Below are 26,667 nucleotides of genomic sequence, written 5' to 3'. Positions count from 1 at the left end.
TTGGAGGGGGGCCCCCTCCCTGGGCCTCTCATGGATGGTGTCAGGAGGCATAGGGGAGGGAGAAGGAGACGCTCCCTCAATTGCAAGGAGACCATTCACAGACACTGTGGGGGGCCCATTGTCCAGCATTTTGGCGCACCCACAGTTTTAACTTTTAGACCACAATCAATTCTCACACCTATGAAGGTGTGAGAAATGCGTGTGGAGTAAAAGTTCAAACTGTGGGGGCGTCAAAATGCTGGACAATGGGGCCCCCACAGTGTCTGTGAATGTTCTCCTTGCAAGGGGCCACTTATGTAAATTGGAGGGGGCCTCGCGCACGTTCACCTTTAGTCCAGGGCCTCGCAAATCCTAGGATCGGACCTGCCATAACTAAAACAGAGAAGTCTATTTTATTCTATAAGTATTACAGAGTGATAGAATATAACTGTCAGAAAATGTTTTTCTAATTAGCTTACAGTACAGAACATACTTCAGTTTTAAAAATAATATCTTACCTTTTAAATATAACTTGAAGTTATCAGTTGATTTTTAGTGGATATGCACTTCACGAAGTAGTAGTCAAAATGGCTGTGTTTCTCTCTCTTTGTTGATATATATTCAGGTACATAACCAATCAAATGTCATGATATAATAGTAGAAATTCAAAATAATATTTTAATTGGTTGTCATTTCCAATACTTCCGATATGTTTTGTGAAGTAATTTACCTCAGGGATTTTAGAGAGTTCTACATGCTAAATGGCTAAATGGTATTCCAACGAAATTTGTGAAAATGTTAGGGATTGGTATGTAGTATGAGTTAATGTTTAATTGGTGAAAGTGTCTCCAGTGGTTTTTCTGTAAATTACTTTCCCACCTTTTTTGAGCGAGTGCTTGTCAGTGCGTGTCCCGGTACGCGAACCTGCAGCGTTACGGGAGTCCTCCATTTTGTGTTTCGGTAGAATTGAGATACAAGATGGAGGGTAAATAATGTTCAGAATGGGTAGATTGGGGTACTTTAGACGTATCCTGTCCCCCTAAGTTTTCTGAGGGTGGCTGAGGAGGCTCATATATGTAGAGAAAAAAAAATTGAATTTTTCGCGTGGTTAGCTGCCGGTACGCGAACTGAGTAGCGAACCGGGAAGCGAATATAAGTGAAAATAAGTGAAAAAAGGTACATTCGAAATTTCAAATGAGTAATTTAAGTTAAGGTAGCTCTGAAAAGAGCTTTTGGGTTCTGTGTAAGTTCTAGAAACTTATAAGTAGGAACCAATACACATTCTTAAATTTAGTATGAAAACTCTGTTCCCCTCATCTGAGAAATGCACCCCATCTCCTCTGTAGATATCTTGCATATAGTAACGCAAGTTATTGTTGTAGATGCAGCCCATTCCATGGTCTCTCATGTAAGCTGAAACAGACTTATTTACATGCTTCCTCGATTTCTCAATTTGTGGACAAAATTGATTGGACCACCTCCATTTTTGTCTTTGGCATATATTGGAATATACCATGGCAGTTTGAGGAAAAAGTGTCATCAATTGCTGAAAGGTGTCTTTTAGGAGCATTTCCAGACCTACCCCAGTCAAAGTGCCCAAATCGTTTCCTCCACAGTGCACTATTATGAGGTCAGGGTTTAGCAAATGCAAAAAGGTTTTCACCAATGGTATCAATTGGTGACATTTCAATCCTCTTCGACCAATCCATTTGATTTCCACATTTTGTAAATTGAGGTTGTGTAAATTTCTGTTATCAGCATACCTGTGAGCCCAGTGGATGTAGCTATGTCCAAGAATCCAGACTGAAAACATGGCTAGAGGAGTTTTTGCTGCAGTCAGATGAAGTGTGGGAATGAAATGGCAGTTGAAATAGTGAAGTTTGTAATGAAAAAAAATGTGGAGTTTAAGGGCAAATGATTCATTAGCAATGATTGGTGTATTTCCATTGCTGAAAACAGAAAGTTAGGGTGCATGGATGTGTTCTTTGAAAGATGTATTTTGAATGGTTATTTACAAATGTTGTTATGAAACATTGCAGTGGATTAGCAGGTGTACTGAGAGTTCAGAGTTCATTTGAAACATTGTTGTGTGAACTTGTGAACATGAGAGGTCTGGCAGGCGGTAGTTGCTATGTAAAAAAAGGTTGAAAGGGCAGAGAGGGGAAGGGTGTTGATTTGAAAATAGTGAGGGAAGAGTTTTGATTGGCTGACATGAGAGATATGTGTGATGAATATCAGCGTTTCAGTGCCTTTGTTGGTTCCAGCCTCTGGAGTGCATACCTTTAATTCTGCTCAAGAATAATTGGTGTGTTTCTGAGACTGTTTTGAAATTCAAAAAGAATTTGTAAAGGTGAGTTATCGTTTCTATATTTTAGATAAAGACTAGTATGCTTTTTTGCGTAAATAAGAAAGTCAGCTGTGTATTTAAAATGATGTTTTGCGTCAAGTGTTTGCATTCTGCTTTCAAAGGCGATTTTGCATTCTTTTACCAATTGTAATTGTAGATAATGTAAAGTATTAGTACTGATAAGGTGTGTATGTACATAGGAGCTGTGCTGTGTTTTTTGAAATTATGATCAGAATGTGATGTGATTCCTGCAATGCCTCGCTTTTGCAGAACAGATGCATGATGCATCTGTGTTGTTATTGCCCCATGCTGTTGTACAGTGTATATGTAAAAAATGATGCATAAGTGTTGCACGGGCATTGTAAATACTCTCCTATGTGTCCTTAGCCATTTCAAGTCACTCCCCTTGGTTCAAGGGCCTTGTAAATACATCCCCATGTGTGTCTGGTCATTTGTAGTCACTTTCCCCGTGGTGCAAGGCCCTTGTAAATACGCCCCGATGTGTGCTTGAAAAATTTTGTTTTTGATTGTTTGAGTTACATAGCCATGTAAAAAGGTTTTGAAAAAAAGGTGCAAGTACCTTAAAAAAAACGTTTTCATGTGTATTAGAGCATTTTAAGTCAGTTCCCCATGAATGTAGGTGTATAATGGTTTTACATAAAAGGTTTAAAAACTTTTTTTGAAATCAAATGCATGCACACTTAGGGCCCGATGTAGGTGGTCGTTTCAGGCCATTTACCGACCGGTTACGGCCGATTTTGGCCGTTTCCGATCGGTAAATGGCCAATCGGTATGTAGGGGCCTAAATCCAAGGCCACATGTAGGTAAATCTACATTTACAGAATCGGTAAAATTACCGATTCGGTAAAATACCGAATCGGTAATTTTACCGATTCTGTAAATTTCCTATGTAGGTGGGACTCTTCTGAGTCCCAAAGGCTTTAACGAATCGGTATTTTAACATGAAATCCAACTTCATAATAAAATACAGATTCCGGTTTGCATGCACATGTGTGCATGCACACCTATGTCATGTGAAAGGCAGACCTGCCCTTAGGGCAGGTATGCCTGCCACATGGCACCTGTGTCTGTTTTGAGGGTGCCAGAGGGTGTGAAAGTGACACCCCCTGAACCCTTGTGAATTCTTTAATTACCGATTCGGAAAATACCGAATCAGTAATGCCTAATCATTCCTATGGGCTTCAAAGCCCATAGGAATGATTGATTGTTTGAGTTACATAGCCATGTTAAAAGAAAATGATGCATAAGTGTTGCACGGGCATTGTAAATACTCTCCTATGTGTGCTTAGCAATTTCAAGTCACTTCCCCCGGGTTCAAGGGCCTTGTAAATACGTCCCCATGTGTGTCTGGTCATTTGAAGTCACTTTCCCCGTGGTGCAAGGCCCTTGTAAATACGCCCCTATGTGTGCCTGTAAAATTTTCATTTTGATTGTTTGAGTTACATAGCCATGTTAAAAGTTATTGAAAAAAAGGTGCAAGTATCTTAAAAAAACATTTTGATGTGTATTAGGGCATTTTAAGTCAGTTCCTCATGAATGTAGGTGTATAATTGTTTTACATAAAAGGTTTAAAAACTTTTTTTGAAATTAAATGCATGCACACTTATGGCCCGATGTAGGTGGTCGTTTCAGGCCATTTACTGACCGGTTACGGACGATTTCGACGTTTCCGACCGGTAAATGGCCAATCGGTATGTAGGGGCCTAAATCCAAGGCCACATGTAGGTAAATCTATATTTACTGAATCGGTGATATTGTTTTTGATGGTAAAATACCGATTCGTAAAGGCTCCTGGCACTTTGAAGAGTCCCACCTACATATGGGTGGCATGAAATCGGTATATTTACCGATGTTTTATTTTAACGAATCGGTAAAATTACCGATTCGGTAATTTTACCGATTCTGTAATATATTGCCCTCTACATAACAAATTTTGTAAACTGGTCGGTAACGGCCGAAAATACCGTTTTTCGGCCGATACCGACCGACCTACATCTGTCTCTTAAAGTTTTAGGGAAAGATTTATGATGGTTGTGCGCCTCTTTTGTGTTGCTGTTGCGTCACTTTTATAATGCAGGAGAGATTTACAAGATGCACCATGTTGCAAAACAGCAGCCGCGGGTCGTGGAGGGAGTTACGGTGGGGCAGGTAGGTGGGGAGGGGGAGGGGCAGGGTGGAGGGACGTAAACACTGGCATATGGATTATTGCAGGTAAGTACACAATTTAATGTGCGTAAAGTTTAATGTGGGCTTTTCGTTGCAGGGTGGGCAGTCATTTGTATGGAAGCCCTGTAATATTATCACTATCACAGTTAAATTTAAAATATTTTATTGAATCATTTTTATAGCATTGTTTAATCTAATTCTTACTGTTATTGATTTACTGTTTGGTAATAGTGGTTAATAACATTTTTTATTATATTTTACCACAGATTCAACTGCAGATTATTTGGAAATTAGACAATGCCGTCTAAGGATAGAATTCGAAAGGCTACAAAACATCAAAGACAGCAGTTTACTAAAAGCTTGCAGCAGTCCTCTACATTAAAATCACCTCAACGCGCGAAGAGAGCTCCGGGTAAGAGAACGAAATCATTTCTTAGAAACATTTGTAGAAACAAAAGTATAACTACAGAACAAGTTTTAGTCCAGAAAAAGAGAGCCAATTTAAATGGAAAGGAAAGGCCCGTCAAAAAAGTTTGTGCTAGAGCAGGAGATAACTCTGTGCATGGCAGTAGAAGGGAAAATATATTCAGGGACATTCGTAGGCGAATGTTCCGCAACAGGGTAATTGTGAATTTGGTAAACCAATTTAGGAAAGGTCAACAGAAAGCGTCATTTTATAAGAAAAAGAAAAATGTAGAGAAAATTATTGATCAGGCTTTCGAAATTAAGCGAAAGTTATTTATTTTGGTAATTAATAGAATTAGGAAACTAAACAAGGTAATCTATGTTTTCAAATCTAATAGTAGATGGAAGAGAGAAGTTAATCGAAGTAATTTTTGTGAAGTTTTCTTAGGAGAATGGATGCATAGTTCAAATAGTGAGGCATTTTTTAATGAGGAGAGTTATTTTCAGGACAATGATTTGGTGCGTGCAGTTGACAGCAGTGGTCGAGCATATGAGGTAAAAGATGGTCGTCCGGTTGAAAAAGAAATACTTGTGTCTGCAGATGCAGAAGAGGTGTTAAGTGATGAGGTTTTAGGGAGACGTCCTAAGGGACCAGTGTACACCTGGAAGTGTAGCTCTATTTGCAGTGTGCGACAGGATTCCATCAATTTGCTTTGTGATTTTATACGGACATTTAATAAGAAAAGTGTAAAGCAAAAAATAAAGTTGTTGCAAGAATTAGATCCTTGCAGAGTGAGACAAGTGACAGGTTTGCATGGTCATTCACTGGCTTGTCTTTCTAGGAGAGTATGCAAGAGTGTATTTCATCATTTCAGGATGCTAGCAGTGCATCATAATAAAGTGAGGAAATTAGTTAGAATGTTGTATTATGCTAAGATTCCAGCAATTATGCTTAAAAAATTAAGCAGAGCTCTTTTGCATGATTCTGAAGTAGATTTGAAGAATATTTGTCAAGAAATTGAGTTCTGTTACTTTGCTGGTAAAGAGAACAATGTTGATATTGAACCACTAGAAGAAGGTAATGTGGAAGACAGTGTACAGATTTTCAGTACAGATAAGTTTCACAAGGAAATTTCCACGTTTATGGTGAAATCAAGTGAGAGGCCTAATTTCACTTGTGTGTGTTGTCGACGGACTTATTATAAGAATCAGACTAAGTTAGTGGATTTATATGCAAAAAGTGATATGGAAAACAATAGTGAATGGAAGGATTTTGCCACATACTTGATGGTAGAAAATTGTTTTGATTTGGGAGCGGACCAACGTATGTGTACTTATTGCTATAACAAATTAAACCAAAACCAGATGCCTGCTAGAGCGGTTTATAATAATCTGGAATTAGTTGACATTCCTTCTGAATTGAAGGATTTAAATACTTATGAATCTATTTTGATTCAAAGTGTCCATCCCTTCCAGGCTATTGTACGAATGGAGCCAAAGACAGGGAAGTTGCCTCCATCAGATTTACAGAGAGGATTAAAGGGAAGGGTTGTTTATTTGCCTTTGGATTTGAAGAAAAACATTAATACAATTGGAGTAGAGAAAGTGGAAGAGGAACCTCTGGTTATCATAGTTAATGGTGTTCCGACAAAGAGTAAGAAAATCTGGCAAGATTTAGTGGATGTTAGGAAAGTCAAAAAGGCAACATTGTATTTGATAAAAAATAATGAGTACTACAAGAATGTATGGGTTGCAGAAGAGGAAGTAAGTGAAGAAGAGGACAGCGATTTGTGTCCTGGACAAATTGAGAAAGTAGAAGCCTCTAAAAAGGAAGAAATATATGAACATTATAGTGTTCATCCTTTGCATTCCAAGGAAGTCATGGGGAATGCTATTGAGTTGTTTCAAATGAAACAAGCCAAAGGGAGTCCCATTAGTGTTTGGGAGGAAAGTTTGGAAGCTCGATGTTTCCCACAGTTATTTCCCACAGGTCGAGGAGGACGATATGATGAGCGACCTGTTCAAATTCCTGCTTCAGAATACCGGAATTTACGATTGTATGCAGAAGATCCTAGGTTTCGTCAATGCATTCCCTATTTATTTCATCTACTGTTTGAAAGTGATCTCTCTGGATTGTCTTATGCAGTGAACCACATCTTAAAAAGTGGTGTACAACTGCGAAATATCTCGGCAAGGGACTTTATGGATAAAGTCAATGTGCAAGACAGTATTTTGGATTCTCACCTGATTAATCTGATGGCATGTCAGCGTGGTACTAATGAGTACTGGTACCGTCGTCATGGTGACTTAAAATGTATGCTGAGGAATTTAGGAACTCCCACATGGTTCCTCACTCTCAGCTGTGCTGAGTATGGCTGGGAAGACTTACTTGAATTTCTACGAGAGGTAAATGGAAACATTGAAAATATTGAATTCAAAACACCCGGAGAACTGTGCTCTTTGGATCCAGTGAATGTATGCAGGTACTTCAATCATAGATTTGAAGCTATGATGTCTTTCATCCCGAACAAGAAAAATCCACCTCTTGGAGAGGTGTTGGATTTCTTCTGGAGAAAGGAGTATCAAGCAAGAGGTGCTCCTCATATACATATGCTGCTATGGATCAAAGATGCACCGAAAATTGGAACAGATCCGGATGACTTAGTGATGAGTTTCATAGAACAGTATGCTACATGTGCTGTTCCAAAGACAAACGAAGATAAAAGTCTAAGAGAACAAGTTTTACGGTTTCAAAGCCATCGTTGTGGAAAGTACTGTCGTCGTAAATTCAGAAACAAGGACAAGTACTACACCAAATGTCGTTTTGCATTTCCACGGTCGGTGATATCAAAAGGAAGAGTTAACAATTTGATGTCTTCGCTGCGACATAATGTGACGAGGAAATCACCCAAAAACACATACAATTTGAAAAGAAACGAAGAGTCCAAGTACATCAACGACTACAACCCAGTGATTTTGTCCATGTGGAATGCTAACATGGATATACAGTTTGTGGCTGACAACTGTATGGCTGTGGCTCGGTATGTGACGTCTTACATCACCAAAAAAGAAAAGACAGAACTGAAGGATATGTGGGAGGATATTTCTCATGAAAAGAGCTTCAGTAAGAAGTTGTACAGTTTCAGTCTGAAGATGTTGTCGCATCGAGAAATCGTAGCTTACGAATGTTCTGACCGGTTATCTTCAGCAAGTCTCTATGCCAAATCTAGGAGTATCATTTGGGCGAGTCTTGGTCTTGCTGCAACGCGTAATCAAGTTCTGAAACCTGTACGGGAAATTGAGTATTTGGCAGAGAAGGAGCCAAACAGTACAGATATTTTGAAGACCAACATGTTGGATACATATTATCCAAATAGAAGCAGTCACCTGGAGAATGCTTGTCTGTATGATGTTCTTCAAAATTACGTTTTCAAGAGGAACATGAAAGATATTGATAAAGGAGTGTATGCTGTAATTGGAAGTGAGGGATGTCTGGTCAAGCAAAAAAAATGTCAATTGGTAAATCATCGAAAATTGGATTGCGAATCTCCAGAAAGAAAGAGTTTTTCTATTTAGCTCTTTTGCAACTTTTCAAACCTTGGCGTGCAGAAGAGGAACTGCTTGGGGATTTCCTCTGTTACGAAGACTCTTTCAATGTAGCCAAGGAGTCCATAGAATGTCCTGTTTTTCCAAAATATCTACAAATGTTGAATGCAGAAATTGAGCAGGAAGCAACAATTGCAGCCGAGATTGCTAGAGACAGTTCTCAGGACAGTCAGAGTTCTGTTTCATTGAGTCAGGATCCACTAGGAGAACCAGGAGAACCAGTTATTGAGAATGAAGCTGCCACTGCCATGATTGAAGTGGAAAGAGCCATGGCACATGCTCAGAAGGATGCGGTTAATTTAGAAGATTTGGAAAGACAACTTAACGTTGAGCAGAGGAAAATATATGACGAAGTTACCAACCAAATTGAGCATGGATTAAGTCATGAGAAGAAAGAGTGCTCATGTATGTCGTTGAAGCCTGTCCGACTATACGTGAGTGGAGAAGCAGGAACTGGAAAAAGTTTTCTTATTAAAGCAATTTCATGTTATCTGCAGAAAAGGACTGAGTCATCGCTGTCTTGTGTTGTGACTGCTCCAACTGGACTGGCAGCTCATAACATTAAAGGGATTACTTTGCATCGGTTACTGATGCTGCCAGTGGAGCATGATAACAAATTACAATATCACAAATTATCTGGGGATGCTTGTTGTGAAGTATCTAGAGTGTTGAAGAAGATGAAACTTCTTATCATTGACAAAGTAAGCATGGTTTCCAATGTCATGCTTGCTTTTGTGCATTTAAGAATGCAGGAAGTTCTTAAAACAGAGTATGATGTGTTATTCGGTGGCAAACACATCATTGTCTTTGGTGATCTTCTGCAGCTGACACCAGTGAAAGGACAACCAGTGTTTAAACTGCTTCCACATGAAGATACCAAGAAGTGCCTAGGGAGCATTGGCAACGTTAACATATGGTTAAACTTCAGTTATGCTGAGCTGCGTGAAAATATGCGTCAGGCGAAGGACGAAGATTACAAGAATATTCTGCAAGATGTTAGAATCGGGAAAGTGACTGAGCGTGGTAAAGAAGCTTTACATGCACGCTTACTGTCAAATTTATATCCAGAAGAAGACGTTTTGCCAGAGGATATTTTTCAGAAAATTACTGTGAAGAAATCTGGAATATGTTTGATGCCAACTCTTGCAGAATGTTCCATCTTCAACAACAAAATGTTGAATTTAGAAAAACAAGAGATTGTGAAACTGGAAGCTATTGGCAAAATAGAGCATATGGGAGCAACAATTATTTTGTCTGAGAATTTGAAATCTAAATTGGATTCATTAGAGAAGACTATATCTAAAACTGCGGGTTTTGAAAAGACTTTGAATGTGTGCTTAAATTGCCGTATCATTTTGAGAAGGAATTTACATGTTGAAAGAGGTCTGGTAAATGGATCAATGGGTAATGTTGTTGATTTTGGGAAATACAGAAGTAGAGATGGAATTGAATTTTTAAAAATTAAATTTGATGGCATTGAGGAAGTACAGCTAATTGGTCGTTGCACAGCAAGGTTTTTGCTTGTAAAAGACTTATATGTGCGCCGTAAGCAGTTTCCTGTTTGCTTGGCATATGCGGTGACAATTCATAAATCGCAAGGTTTAAGTGTAGACACTGCTTTAGTCAATATTGGCAGTTCTGTATTCAAAGAGGGTATGGCTTATGTAGCATTGTCACGAGTCAGAACTTTATCGGGATTGTACTTGATTGACTGTGATGTCACAAACATTTGTGCGGATCTAGATTGTGTTAAGGAATACAATAGGTTAAGAAGAGAGTATGCGCCACATTTGCCTCAATATCCTTTGTTTGAGAAACGTGTGGTAGGCCGGAAACGAAAAAATATCAGTAATAGTAGGGAGGTTGAAGCAAAAAGACTAAAAGTCGATGATCCAAAAATTGTAAGCAGGAATAAAAGGAATTCTGTTGACAATGTTGTTGGTTTTAAATTTGAAAATAGTTCTGGTGTCAACTGCTATGCTAATGTAGTTGTTAATGTTCTCTTTTCACTAGAGACTTTCAAAGAACAGATTGTGATTAATTCAGAACAAAGTTTATGCTGTTTATTGAATTCTGTGTTAGAGAAATGTAGTGCTGATAGAACGAGAGTAGAAAGTTTGTCTGAAATTCGTTTTCTGTTAGACGAATGTTCAGGTCAAACAGAATTCTCTGAAAATATTCAGCAGGATTGTCAGGAGTTTTTAATGTATATGCTTGATGTATTGCAAGATGAGGGTGTAGATGTAGATTATCTATTTGGCCTTTCTTATCTATGGCAGCATGACTGCGAGAACTGTAGGCTATCAAGTACTACTAGTGTAGAGTCAGAAAGATTTATATATTTAACTTTGCCTGACAGTAAATCAGTATCCTTCAATAAGCTAGTAAAGGCAGCCGATCAAAACATGGAGTGCAGCCAATGTAAGTCTGGAATGCTGTCCACGTTAATTTTACGAAGTTATGGCCAGTATGTCATTTTAATGTTTCAACGATGTAGGCCTGATGGAACTAAATTGACAACTTTAATTAATAATTTTGTGGCTTCGCAGTTGTCAATATCAGGAAGCACTTTTATAACTACTGCAATTATCTATCATAACGGTCCTTCAACTAATTCAGGACATTATACAGATTATTTAAAATCTGGAAACGGCTGGTCATTCTGCAATGATTCTGTTTTAACTTTCAAAAAAAGATTTCCTTTCCACCTTCAAAATTCTTACCTGGTGTTCTTACAACCAAAATTTTAGGAAAGGTAGCTTGGGATTTGTTTAGAGGAATTTCCAGAGGTTCTAATGGCTCCTACTCTATATGGCCTTGTGGATAATTGTAGTACAGAGCGAAAACTGTTTGTGTTTATAAGCTAAGTCAAGCAGCAGATCAAAATAAGGAGGAGAGGAAATGTAAGTCTGCAATGCTGTCCATATTTTTTATAGAAACTTATGGGTGAAATGTCATTTTACAATTTGAACTACATAAACTGGATGAAAAAAAGTTGTTAAGTCTAATTAAAAACTTTTGGGTTACACAGTCATCGATTTCAGGAAGAACATTTGCAACTGCAGCTATTATATAATATGCTGGTCCTTTGACAACATCTGGATATTACACAGGTTATTTGAAATTTAAAAAAGGCTAGTCTTTCAGCAAACATTACTCAATACTCGTACTCAATGTTGCTTTTTGACTTGATTTTTGAAGTCAGAATTTAGGGTAGGTATTTGGACTATAATGTTTCTAGGTGTTGCTGTAACTTAGTGTGCTGTTTTAAATTGCTTTGTATGTCTCAGTTTTCTTAAAACAATGGAGTTTATCTTTCAGAAAGTGGCGGGCAGAAAATAGTAACAGCACAACAGATAAACTGTTCATAGGACATCCTTTGACATCATAGAAAGTAAGTTACTTTGGAGGAGTTCTTATTTCTGCTTAGTTATATTATTTGGGTTTTTTAAACACAATCATTATGATTGTGTTTTTTTTTCCCCGCTGTTATATGATGAATACCTTCAACTCACTGTTTTCAGTGAAATTTGATATTTTCTGATAACAGCAAAAATAAACCATTAAATATGTTTAATTAATGTTCTACTTTGAATTGTGATTTATAATATGTATTCATTTCGTCTCATGCTCACTCTTTTTTTACCACCTTGTATTAATTAAAAAAATGTTGTTCTTTCTTACGCAGATTAAAAGTATAAAAATGATAATTCAGTACGGTAATGACAATTATAAGGTAAGTGTTTAGTACTCTTTACGTTACATGTCTATCAGATTTAAGTTTTATTAGTTCCACTGCTTCATTTCTTTAACCCTTAGTTTCCTGCCTTTGCTACTTCCTTCATTTCTTTTTCTATTACTTATTTATACTACTCTTTTCACTTCTTTTATCAGTCCCTCTTTCAACAGTAACTGTGTGTTACTCCCTCTATTTGTCTTTCTTTTCACATTACTCTCTGTTTATTTACTCGTTTTTAAAAAAAAAAAAAAAATGTTTAGTTCGCTTCCGGTTTGCGTACCGGAACGCTAACCGGGAAGCGTATCAAAAGAAATAGAGGATGCTAGAGTGCTAAACATTCTAGCAATTTTTTTTAAAAGGGAAGGTAGTTCTGAAAAGAACTTTTTTTTAATTATTTTTGATGTTTTATATTTTTTTTGTGTTGTTTTGGAGGAAGGGGAAACAAAAATGATTCACTTCAAAGGGCTCAACAGGAGCAACAAAAAAAAAATTACTTTCTTGGACGTTTTGGACATTGATGATTTTCATATGATCGATTTATTAGAGTAATACTCCTCTCTCCACATGAAATTAATTTTCCACAAGCTACACATGTCAATCTCATCTGCCCAAAGTTCTTTTGGAGATTTGGGACCGTTTCCCTTGCCTCTGATTCAGTTATTGCTAGGTCATTGGTGGATGTTTTGGCCGGTCGGGGGTTATCCACCAAATCTTTATGTTGTGCAGCACTATAATTAAGAGGGTGCCACCTCTCCATGTGTCGATGCATGGTATAATTACCATAGCTATATTTTTTCTCGGTCCCTCTGGAGAGTTTATCGTGGCAGATGAGGCAGGTAACGTACCTGGCATTTACTTTCTTTTCATGAGGAGGTAAAGAAAAAAATTGCCAGATAAAATTTACTTTAACATGGGACGTCCTTGGCATTTCTTTCAAAAACGGCCTTGTCCCTTGCTCCTGTTCCTCGTCTTCCTCTTCTTCTTCCTCTTGTTGGAAGATGACCTGGCTAGTTGGTCCTCTCTTCTTTGGTGGTGGTGGAGGTGGTGGGGATCCACCAGCTGCAGCTAATAAAAATGCCATGTCTAAGCAAGCAAAAACAGGTCTTTCTCTCATAAAAATGAAAGTTGGAGTGAGGAAAAAAGGTGGGACTTTCACATTTGGGAAAAAAAATGTTCTAAACCAATGAAAAGTGTTTATTTTACGTCATATGATCAAGCGTTCCATCATTAGGAAACTAAAAGTAAAATGAACCAATCAAAAGTTTTATGAACTAGACCCATGACCTGTTATGCTTACGTTACGCGTTCCGCGCCGCGCCTCGGATCGTTTCCGGGGCTTTGCGTTTCGCGCCTTGGTTCGCGTTCCAGAACGCTTCCGGTTGCGCTAACGCAGCACGTCATAAGGGGCATTACGTAGTAACGCGATACGTTGCGTTTACGCGACGTGTCACGATGTGGCTTTCTAACGCGGTACTTGCACTAACGGAACGTTTACCGGTTCGCGGACCGGCAGCGAAACAAGAAAATATAATTTAAACTAGAATATAAATTGAAATAAAAAAATAAAATATAAAAATATATAAAATATTTTTGTGAATTAGAATAAGAATATATTTTACAGCTATAGATATTAGCTTTTAAAAAACCAATGAAATTCACTGAAAAAACCATAGGTTATAGACCATATATAGTTAGGGATTAGCATTTACAAAACCTTGAAAATTCACTGAAAAAACCATAGGTTATAGACCATATATAGTTACGGATTAGCATTTACAAAACCTTAATTTACTCGCACAAAACCATAGAAATTTGCATATATAGTTAGTTGCAATAACTATATATCGCGCACCCGCAATCCACTGCTGATGATGTCACATATTACATCATTCATGACATGGTCAGTGACATCACTGATGACATCACTGATGACATTATCCAGTGGCTGTATGTTTCTGTAAAGTTAAAATATGTCTTACATATTAAAGAATGAGTGGATGTATAATTGTCTGGATGAAGCATTTAGTAGGTGCATGACTGACTGTATGAGAGAGTGATTAAATGAGTCTCACTGACATCATGGGTTAGTGACTAAACTGTCTTAATTTGTGCATCATTATATCTGTTCTGTAAACTGCTGCATGTGTTGATCAGTAGCTATATGAGTAACTATATGGGTTATTGATTGGTTGCCCAAGTATTTGTATGGGAGACTGAGTGTGTGTGTGGGTGGATGGGAGGTGTGTGACTCTGTGCATAGATGTGTGAGCAGTTGATTCCCTAGATGTATGGGTTTAAAAGTGCATGCGGAAACAGCTGTATGGGCGGTTGACTGTGTGCATGAGTGTATTGGTGAGTGAATGGATTTCTCAGTGCTACATGTCAAAGTAAGTACATATGTAAAACACAGTACATGTGAGAGTTGACATATATAAATAACTGTGCATAAGAGCCAGTGAATGTGTGAGTGGCTGTATGGATCATTGTGAACTTCAATCAAGGATTGTGTAAAAGAGTAAATATGTGTTAGTATATGTTTGAATAAGTAAGGTGTGTATAACTGTATAGTTGAGGAAATGGAGGTGTGATTGATTCTTTGCATAACTGACTAGGTGTGTGAGTAACTCCATGGATGAGTGACAGTCTGTGAGTGTCTGTTTACACTGAGTGTATCTAAGGTTATATTAGAGTCTGAAGAGGTTCATCGTATTATCACATGAATGATGTCATCAGTGATGTTGTCAGTGATGTCATTTGAGATGTCATCAGTGATGTCATCAGTGATGTCACTGACCATGTAATGAATGATGTAATATGTGACATCATCTGCAGTGGATTGCGGGTGCGCGGTATATAGTTATTGCAACTAACTATATATGCAAATTTCTATGGTTTTGTGCGAGTAAATTAAGGTTTTGTAAATGCTAATCCGTAACTATATATGGTCTATAACCTATGGTTTTTTCAGTGAATTTTCAAGGTTTTGTAAATGCTAATCCCTAACTATATATGGTCTATAACCTATGTTTTTTTCAGTGAATATATATATATATATATATATATATATATATATATATATATATAATTAACAAAACATATACAATATTTTCAACGTAGGATAGCGAGAGGGTTACATTTACTACACTTCGCTGCTTCGCAGTGATTTTGCAAGCTCGGGGTACCGAGAAGCCCGGTGTCCACCATTCATTTTGGGAAAGCTCTGGCGGAGTGAGGTATTTTACCTCCACCAGAACGCTGTGCCGAAGTATGGCTGTCCCTGCCTAATCTGCTTACCTGACTCCAGTGGTATCGGCGGAACGAGGGGCCCAGGGAGAACCATGGCGAGGTTGGAAGCACTCGGGGAACACCGCGACACCCACCAGCAAAGCCCCAAAAAACCCGTTGTGAATTCATCTACATCCTCCATACCACCAACCCAGATGCATCGAATTATTGCATGCTGAGAGTTGGAGTCCCGGCATTTCCCGCGGCAAGCAACAGGTGTGAACAATCAGCAAGGGGGAGGTGCTTTGTGGACTACTTATTGTTAATGCTGGTATGGTACTACTTTTGGCGAGGGACTCCGTGCAATATGGGGCACTGAAGAAGGCCAGGAGCCGAAATGCATTTGCCAGTATTGTTTTTGCTGCCAATTAAAATGTGGTTTATCCCTGGATTCCCCCTCTGGCCTCTGTTCCTTCTACGTGTGTTGGGAAGTTTCATCATATATATATATATATATATATATATATATATATATATATATATATATATATATATATATATATATATATACATAATATTAACAAAACATATACAATATTTTCAACGTAGGATAGCGAGAGGGTTAAATTTACTATTACCACTCCAGTGAGTGCAACAGTAGAGAAAGCATTGGATAGCATAGAGGTAAAAATTACTATTCCCACTCCAGTGAGTGCAACAGTAGGGAAAACATTGGATAGCGTAGGGGTAAAAATTACTATTCCCACTCCAGAGAGTGCAACAGTAGGGAAAGCGTTGGATAGCGTAGAGGTAAAAATTACTATTTCAACTCCAGAGAGTGCCACAGTAGGGAAAGCATTGGATAGCGTAGGGGTAAAAATTACTATTCCCATTCCAGAGAGGGCAACAGTAGGAGAGGGCAACAGTAGGGAAAGCGTTGGATAGCGTAGGCATAAAATTTACTATTCCCACTCCAGTGAGCGCAACAGTAGGGAAAGCATTGGATAGCGTAGGGGTAAAAATTACTATTCCCACTCCAGTGAGTGCAACAGTAGGGAAAGCGTTGGATAGCAGGAGATTAAAAAATACTATTCCCACTCCAGTGAGCGCAACAGTAGGGAAAGCATTGGATTGCATAGGGGTTAAAATTACTATTCCCACTCCAGAGAGTGCAACAGTAGGGAAAGTAAATACTTCATATATGAATTAAATTAAATTAAACATTAATACCAATTACAAATAATATAAAATAATTAACAATTTTATAAAATATATAAATTAATCAACTAAAAATACAAATGAAATTTCATTATTAAAAAAAATTACCTACTAATACAAATTATTTACCAATTAACACTAAATTAATTAATAATCAATAAAACATTTTTATATTACAACAAAAATAAGCAATAAATACGTTTAAAAATGGGATTATTTATAATTCAATTACTTCCAAAACTATTCCCCTATAAACGCACAACCCACTACTGAAAAGAAATTAATAAAATTAACATAATTATCAATTAATCAATTAATTAAAACTATTGACCAATTATTTTTAATTAATTACCAATTAATAATGAATTAACAATTAATTCAAAATAAATACCAATAAATAAATTAACATATTTAATTAATTATATTTAAATTACTTCCCACCCTATTCCCCTATAAACCCACAACCCACTGCAGAAAATACATTAATATAATTAACATATTTATCAATTAATCAATTATTAAAATTAATTACCAATAATAGGTTAATTAATTACCAATTATTAATTAATGACCAATTAATTCAACATAAATACCAAGAAATAAATTAACATATTTAATTAATTATATTTAAATTACTTCCCACCCTTTTCCCCTATAAACCCACAACCCGCTGCAGAGAATACATTAATTTCATTAACATAATTATCAATTAATCAATTAATTCAAATTTATTACCAATTATATTTTAATTATTTACCAATTAATAATTAATTACCAATTAATTCAACATAAATACCAGTAAATAAATTAACATATTTAAATATTTATATTTAAATTACATACCACCCTATTCCCCTATAAACCCACAACCCGCTACAGAATTATATTATCGATATTTTTTATTCGATATTATGACTGTATACCGAGTCAAGTTTGAGTTGAGGCAAAATCATTCAGTAGGTTCCATCATTTCAGGGAGTGACCTGCCCTTTCATAGTAAAGATAGATTTTGACATAACTCACACACTCTGTTGTATGAGTCCCAAAAATATTTGTGAAATCATCTCTGTCAATAAGGTCGTCTAACTTCAGACATCAAATATGTAAGGTAGTATATGTCCACCCTCAGATAGAAATTACATTTAGACCTAACAGTTGTGTTATCTTTCACAGATGATCCTACCCCTGCTGCATGTCAGAGTCAGGCAAGAGAGCAGAGGCAAATCACAGTACCAGAAGATTCCCAAGAAGCCATCAGTGATGAGCCTGACTTCATAGACGTGGACGATGACAACAGTTCTGGCACTTCTGGGCAGGTCAGTCAAACAGACTCACTTGGTCTCATTGAGCACACACCTCCAACCACCACAGCTGATACAACAACATTCACAGCCAGTGCCCCTAGAACAGGCAAACCCATACTTAGCTTCCCAGTTGTGCCTCCTCAGGTAGGTAAAATCAACACAGATACTGAGGAGGATGGACCGAGTGACAGAAGCCAGTCTGGTGCGAGAGCAACAGCCATTGTAGCCAGACGTCATGTAAGGAGAATTCTGCCTAACCCATTTGAGGCCACTAGGGAGATTGACACCCAGCCTGTGGAGCAGATGGACTCAGTTGGTGTCATTGGGACCATACCTCCAACCACCACAGTAGTTGCATCACACACCTCATCCAGTGCCCCTAGAACCGGTGGGGCAATACCAGGCTGAACTGTTCCGCATTCTCAAGTGGCAAACACTGCCACAGACACAGAGGAGGCTGGACCAAGTGGAAATAGGCAGTCTTGTGCTAGGGCAATGGTCAGTGTTGCCAGATGTGGTGGAAGGAGACATGTGGTGCGAACAGCTAAGGGGATTGCGAAAAACAAGGACCCCCTGGACACTGATACCAGTGAACTCCTAGGGCAGGGACAACAATGTGTGAGTGAACACCCTAGGCAGTCAATAACAGTGGCAAAGCAAGTAATATCAAATGACAGTAAAAACTAAGGTAAGCAAAGAAAATTAAAATTAGTCAGAACTTTAATGTAGACAATTAAAAATCATACAAATACATGGCCTATTCATAAACATACAATATAGACATAACAATTAAAAAACAAATATTTCATTGCTATTTATACATCTAAAAGTAAAAATCATTCAATTTATAAAAATCACACTGTGGCGAGTGCAATTCGACGCGCGTTTCGGCGTAAGGACGCCTTCTTCAGGAGCCACCCAAACGTGTTGATATCTAAAACATACATTAGAAGATATCAAGACAATATATTACATCTTATGTTACATCATATACAAATCATAAAGAAAAAAATCAAACATTTGTTCATAAATACAATAAATAAAACCTAAGTGATCACTGTCAAGAGAGAATGCAGTATCATGTTGCCACAACAATTTGATATAGTTATAAAGAAAATTGTGCCATACTCAGAACAGATATCCATTTTCTAATTTCAAGAATAGACACACCTAATATGCAGCAATTGTATAATCATGATGGTAATTAAGACTATTTACACTTCTATTCAATCTATACAAATTAATACATAGATCATAGATATCGTCATCTAAATTGATCATATTACATTTGAACATTGATACTAAGAAGCAACCATATGCAATACAATCCAGGTTACTCACTGTTGTTAGAAGGATCTCCAAAACCGTATATGTTAGGGAGACAATCAGTTTATTGGATAATCAACAGATGCACAGGTCACCACACCAGAGATATTCCTAAAGCATATGAATTATCAAATGATCAGATGGAGTATTGTTTCTGGGCTAAATGAGCAGAAAACTAATAAAAAAAAGCAAGTGATATTACATCAGATGACATAGACATGTGGAACATAGATGCTCAAATACAAAGACCAGTAGATAGATGATAATCACGGTCTGCCAGACTCACTGGTAAGAGGAGATAAATCAATGATGGGACTAGGTATGAAAAGGTACCCATTAATGGCGTGGTGCTATTCTACCTAAATAGCCATTAAGTAACCAGTGTCCATGATCAAATAAGTGACAGTCAATAAGTAATTAGTCTTACAATGCATCTAAAGGATTAAAAGGGGGAAGTGTGGCGAAACATAGAGCATGATCATATTTCCTGATCACAAAAGTACCAGTAAACTGAACCAGAGTGGTTCTTAGATTTAGGGTAATATGGCAAAATATGCAGATTGAGCCAAAAACATAGCAGAATTAGCATGTTTAGTGAAGGAGAAATGAAAAAACAGACTACCTTCTCTACCCACCTTTAGAATGTGTCTTCAGAGGGCTACAGAACGCTGTATAAATGAAATGCCCGCAGAGGTGGTAGGTGTAGAACCAATAAAATCTAAGAACCCAATGAAAAATGGGGGAGGGAAAAGAAAACCATGAATATGTAAGACATAGTCCGTATAGCGTCGCAACATGGCGATCCTACATAGGTGCAATGGGCACTGTAACTACCTTAGGTTGGTGCGATCTTGCCAAAATGTATTGAGGGCTGCGGAAGAGTGAAGATATCTCTTCAAGTGAGCCATCTGTCGATCGGCAATTAAAAGACCAATGCCTGCATAACATAAAGAAATAGTCAGATTTTTACAAAAAATTCACAGAAAGGCTAAGGGTTAAAGGAAATTTCAAAAGCGGCGCTTTCAAAGGCAGCGCCTACCTTAGAGATTTAATCTGAGATTATAAATGACACGGCCAGTGAGGATCTGAATGCCAAGACTACAATTGCACAATCATGTCTTTTTACCTGGACTGCCATGGTACGATGGGCTAGGTACAGTATGTCCTGAGAGAAATTATGGAGATGCATCAGTCCAGCTAATAGGGGCTGGAGACCATTTAGCAAGATATATCTGGGTTGTGCACGGGGTGGCCTCTCTGGTCAGTGTCCCGTGGGACATCAATACCAACCTCAGCCGGCCTTTCACACCCTTATCAACCACACCCTCTGGTCCAAGCACATTGCAGCCATCAACATCAGCTGCCGCCAGAAGATTGGATGGCCCATCTGAGAAGGACAATTCTGCAGACACACAAGATTCAACAGCTCTGGATCCCAGCCAAGTCAGGAAGAGGGGATGTCCACCCAAAAACTGAGGAGGAAAGATTTCCAAAGCCTCCAAGCCTGCCAGTGGTCCATCTTGACCATGATGTCTGTCTGTGTGCTTAGAATACCTCCACTTTGTTGACAATGTAATCTAGATTAAGGGCTGCATGGTGCATACCAACCTGAGTTAAGTCATGATATACATAAAGGTGACTTGCTTTGTACAAATTAGGCCTGGGTGTAAAACTCCGCTCTGTTCGCAGAGTTTGAGGAATTCGACAACTCTGTGTTCTGCAGAGAACGTGGAGTTATCATTAAATTCCACACTCCGCTATGGAGCAGAGATTTTTTTGGTCTGCCACTTGAAACGTCATTTCGCATGCGCTGGAGTGGCTTGCTGGGTGTTCGCAATCACACACCCAACTTTTAGGGCAGTTCATGGGCACCACAAGAGTTGCTAGGTGGCTGCATGCTCCCGCAGGATTTTGCAGTCACCAATATGTCATTCGGGCACGCCAGCGACTTCCGGAAGATGTTTTCTGATGAGCGCGATCCTAAACGCAGAGTATGTACTGCGCCTGCAATCTGGGAAGATTCTCTCCTCAAGCAGCATCAAACTTTTTCTGAATTGATGACTTGGAGATACAAATATCCTCAAATTGACATTTGGTGGAGTTTTATATCAGAAAAGTCATTTATTTGTGTTTTTACATTTTTTTCCCCTACAAGGAAGTGCCCCAGAGTCTCCAACTCCCTGTTCCTGTCCAGCAGGTTCCTCCCAGTGCTTTGTCAATCTCTGGTCACTTTTCATTTGGATTTGGAGCTGGAAGGATCACTCTGTGCCTGCTGCATATCTCATTGGATTTAAGGACTTTGAATTTGAGATTTTACAAGTAAGTTGAACAACTGGTGTTGTTTGTTTGATTGGGGTCATCCACCTGGAATTATTTGTAATGTTAATGGATTTTTAATATTTATTGTGGTGGGTGGCCTGTTGTTTCAGTAGGGGCATAGTGATTTCTTTGCATTTCACTTTTCTACTTTTGTAAAGGAAACATGTTTCACCATTTACTACACGTTCTACATGTTTTTGAATACATTTGAAATATTCATTGAATTTACTATGTGGCCTAGTCTGCCAATGGGTCCTCCAGCCAGCTGGCCCAGTACTAGTCATGAGTGCATGAAACAACAGTTTCTGTGGTGTTTATAGCAAATTGGCCATAGATGGATTTGGAGTGAAATACAAAATGAGCTTTTTTGTTGTATTTTATGTTTTTTTTAATGCAAACATTGAATAGGACTAGGCGAGGTAATGCTCTTGAAGGATGTGAGTTCTGTTGTTGTAAACATTTTTTAGCCCAAAATATTTAGTTTTCTGGCATTGCTGAATTAACCATGTTTTCTCTGTTTTACCATACCCACTTTGTCTTGCCAGTGTGTGTGTTTGTTTGATCGTTATAGACCAACATATGCCTTTGATTCAGATGCCTTGTGGCCATTTTGTATGGTCAGTGGACTGTCCCTAGGCCTGTATGTGCTGTTTGTTTTACAGATTTCCTGCCCCTTGTTGTTGTAGCTTGTGAGTGACCATGTGACTGGCGGTAATTTTGTCTATTCAGCCAGTGTGCTTTGGCCATAGGCCTGCATTTGTTATTTGTTCTAGGCTTCCAGCTTCTTGTTGTGAGCATGTGGTTGGTGGCCAATTTGTGTAGGCACTAGGCAGCCAGGGTGATTTTGCCATAGGCCTCCTACTTCTTGCTGTGACCATGTGGCTGGTGGACATTGTGTATAGGCAACCAGTGTGATTTTGCTATAGGCCTGCATGCATTTTTTCTTCTATGCCTCTAGCTTCTCGTTATGACCATGTGGCTGGTGTCGGGACACTCAAACACTCTCTTACCTGTAGGGTGCTTGAAGGGGTTTCGCAGAGACGCTATGAGCCAACTTCCCAGAGCTCTACTAAATAACCTATGGTTTTTTAAGTACACTAGGCTACACAATAGAATCCCGGGAGGAGGGCCGGGTACTGGACGCTGGCGATGTCCTGTTGTCGACCTGCGAGGCAACAAGACATATGTATAAGAATACTACCCTGAGTTGTCTTTTGAGCTAACAGTGTAAGACCCTCTGACCTTTAGTTCAGAAATTCTAAAGAAAACCTTCCTACCTGCGATCTTTAGGAATTGGGAGTGACGTCCAGTAGTCTTGTGATGGTGAAGATACAGTTTCAGAAGTCGTGTCAGCAGTAGGCGTAGTCAGAATGATGATTGCCTATTTTCTAGAACATGAAAACACATGAATAAGTTTCTAATTTCTCTAACTGTTCTATTTAAACACTAGAACTTCACTTCCATCTTTACTTACTTCCTTCTGATTCTCCTATGTCTTTATACCATCATGTTTCTCTAAAAGTAAACAAATATCATGCAAAACATTGCACATACAAACTACTTAAAAGCATTGAGTCCTTTAAATTCTCCTTGGTTTTCTTCAAAGCTTTGGTTGTAAAGAAATGTTCCAAAAATTGTTCCTTTAAATAATTAAAGATTATCTTTCAAGTTCTGTTCTGTCTTGCGATGGGCGCCAGAAAAAGAAACGTTCACTTAGCTTTCTTTCTGCTTCTTTTCTTTCCTTAGGTGTTTCTGCAATGCTGTGCTGCCATCTAGTGGTTTCCAGAAGAAGAGAAGAATCAACGCCGAGAATCAGGTGAGTTACCAGCTTTCCTCGATCGAAGCTGGAAGGCTAAGCGACGTGCTGCGTTGGGTGTGGCATTATATAGTCATGCCACACCCAAAACGGCTGTTACGTTGCACGTAGTGACGTGCCTTGATTCCCGACCCCCAGTAAAGAACCGGGTCGGGTCTTTCATTTGTTAGTGCTGAAAGCAGCTTGTAGACTGCTCAGCACCAATGCTTGTTTTAGTTCTGCTTAATTGCTGAAACGGAGCAAACCTGACACCAGTTCAAAACGCAAGGGAAATGCTTCTATGTCAAAATGAAAACGAGGAATAAAAACAAGCATTGCTACATGCAAGAGATATCAAAAGCACAATGAGCACTACAAAATAAAGTTATACACCTAAGCACATTAACCCATTCACATATACATATGGAGTGCTGGTTGGCACGGGACAGGGGAGGGTTTCAAAAGGAGGAACAGTTTTTAGTTGCTCATGGGTGACGAAATGCATGTAACACTGTACTAGACATGATGTACAGTCCCTATAGAAATACAAGGGTTCAGAGGGGTGTATGAGAACTCAGAGCAAGATCGGGAATCATGACAGTACCCCCCTCTCAAAAGCCCCCCTAAGACCAAGGGTACTGGTTTTGGTTTGTCAGGATGCCTTCTATGAAATAGTTTTACAAGTTTTGGAGAATGTTGAAGATTAGCAAGAGGCTCCCATGACCTTTCTTCAGGGCCATACCCCTTCCAATCCACCAAATAATGCAATTTACCTCTGATTCTCTTTGAATCCAGGATTGTTCGAACTTCAAATTCGGGTTGACCATCAATTTCAACAGTGGGGGGAGGAGCATTAAAACGAGTTTGTGGAAGAAATGGTTTTATCAGAGAAACATGGAAGACAGGATGAAATCGGTACTTGGATGGTAATGTTAATCGAACACATACTGGATTTAAAACCTTTTCAATGGGAAATGGTCCAATGAAGCGAGGACTTAATTTCCTACTGCTTTGTATTTTTAAATTTTTTGTGGATAACCACACCTTGTCTCCTATGGCATATGAAGGCTGTAAGGAACGATGTTTGTCAGACCTTTTCTTTTGAACTTCTTTGGCAACTGCCAAATGACGTTGTGCCAATTGTTGAATGGACACCAAATCTTGCACATAAGCAGAAACTGAAGGGGTTCTTTCAGACTGAGTTTTTTGACCTGGAATGTTTTGCGGATGAAAACCATAAGCACAAAAGAATGGGGACATATCAATGGATACATGATCTGAATTATTGTAAGCAAATTCTAGAGCCCATAATATATCTGACCATTCTTGTTCACAATCAGTCAACATGCATCGTAAGTATTGCTCTATGGTTTGATTTGTACGTTCTGTTAAACCATCCATTTGTGGATGATAACTAGATGATGTTCGGATTTCCATGTGTAAATTTTTTGCCAACTGTTGCCAAAAATGAGAGATGAACTGAGGGCCCCTGTCAGAAATGACAACCGAGGGAATTCCATGCAATCTAACGATTTCCCTCATAAATACTTGAGTAAATTCTTTGGCTGTTGGTAATTTCTTTAAAGGGACAAAATGGGTCATACGTGTAAAATGATCTATGACAGTTAAGATGGTAGTAAAACCTGTTGAAGTACGGGGTAACTCCACAATAAAATCAAGTGATATTGTATGCCATGGTTGTGGAGGTAAGGGTAAAGGGTGTAATAAACCACTTGGAGCTTGATGCATTGACTTGTTTTGAATACAGATAGCACATGTTTTTACAAAATTTTGTACTTCATCAAACATTGATGGCCACCAAAAGGTTCGTTTTAGCAACTGATAAGTCTTAGTGACTCCTGGATGCGCAGTCAAAAGTGTATCATGATGTAGGTGAATTATCTGATTTCTTAAAGACGAAGATGGTACAAACACCTGAGTATTCATATACAAAAGATCATCTCTCCATTGTAATAATGGATAATCTTTTTTCCAATTCTGCATTTCTTTTGTCTTTAATTCTTTTTTGATGTCTTGTATTATATCATTATCAATTACGCCAACATGGAAACATTGGTCAGGCAAAATAGTCTGTGGTTGTTCTTTTTTTATATTACAATCATCATTAATTCCAATTCGTGACAAAGCATCAGCTTTGTTATTTTCTTTTCCTGGCCGGTATGTGATAACAAAATTATAATCATTAAAAAATATTGTCCATCTTAATTGGCGAGCAGAAAGAGCTTTGGCAGATCGTAAAGACTGTAAGTTGCGATGGTCAGTATAAATCGTGACCGGGTGACGGGCACCCAACAGGTAATGACGCCATTCTTCAAAGACAGCCTTTATCGCCAATAATTCCCTGTCAGCTATGGCATAATTTTGTTCTGTGGAAGTTAGTTTTCTGGAATAATAGGCAATTGGATGCATTTGTCCAGTATCTTTGTGTCTTTGCGATAGAATGCCTCCAATGGCAAATTGGGAAGCATCGGCTTCAACTATGAAAGGTTGGGATGGGTCAGGATGCATCAAAATGGGGGCTGTAGTGAATTGTTTCTTTAAGTCCTGAAAGGCCAATTCTGCGGTGTGATCCCATTCAAATTTGGTATTTTTTTTTAGTAATTTAGTAATTGGGGTTATAAGCTTAGAAAAGTCGTGAATAAACCGTCTATAAAAATTAGCAAATCCTAAAAAACTTTGGATTTGTTTTACAGATGTTGGGCTAGGCCACGTGAGTATAGACTGGATTTTCTTTGGGTCCATTTCAATTCCAGATGGAGTGATTATATACCCCAAAAAGTCAACTTTAGTAACATGAAACATGCTTTTTTCCAATTTCACAAACAGAGAATTTTTTAAAAGCTGTTGAAGAATGGCTCTTACTTGTTTTACATGGTCTTCCTTGTTTTTGGAATAAATTAAAATGTCGTCGATGTACACAACACAACAGATGTCTAGATAATCTCTTAAGACCTCATTTATAAAAAACTGAAATGCTGCTGGGGCATTGCAGAGTCCGAAGGGCATGACTTGGTATTCATAAAGACCGAACTTAGTTCGAAATGCGGTCTTCCATTCATCGCCCTCTCGGACCCGTACAAGATGATACGCCCCTCGCAAATCCAGCTTCGTGTAAATAGTGGCGTCCTTAATTTGATCCAACAAGGTTGGTATTAGTGGTAAAGGGTACCTGTTCTTAATAGTCACATTGTTGAGG

The sequence above is a fragment of the Lissotriton vulgaris genome, chromosome 1_1, assembly GCF_964263255.1.
Source record: "Lissotriton vulgaris chromosome 1_1, aLisVul1.2, whole genome shotgun sequence".
In the NCBI taxonomy this organism is placed as follows: Eukaryota; Metazoa; Chordata; class Amphibia; order Caudata; family Salamandridae; genus Lissotriton; species Lissotriton vulgaris.
This window is presented reverse-complemented; position numbering follows the sequence as displayed.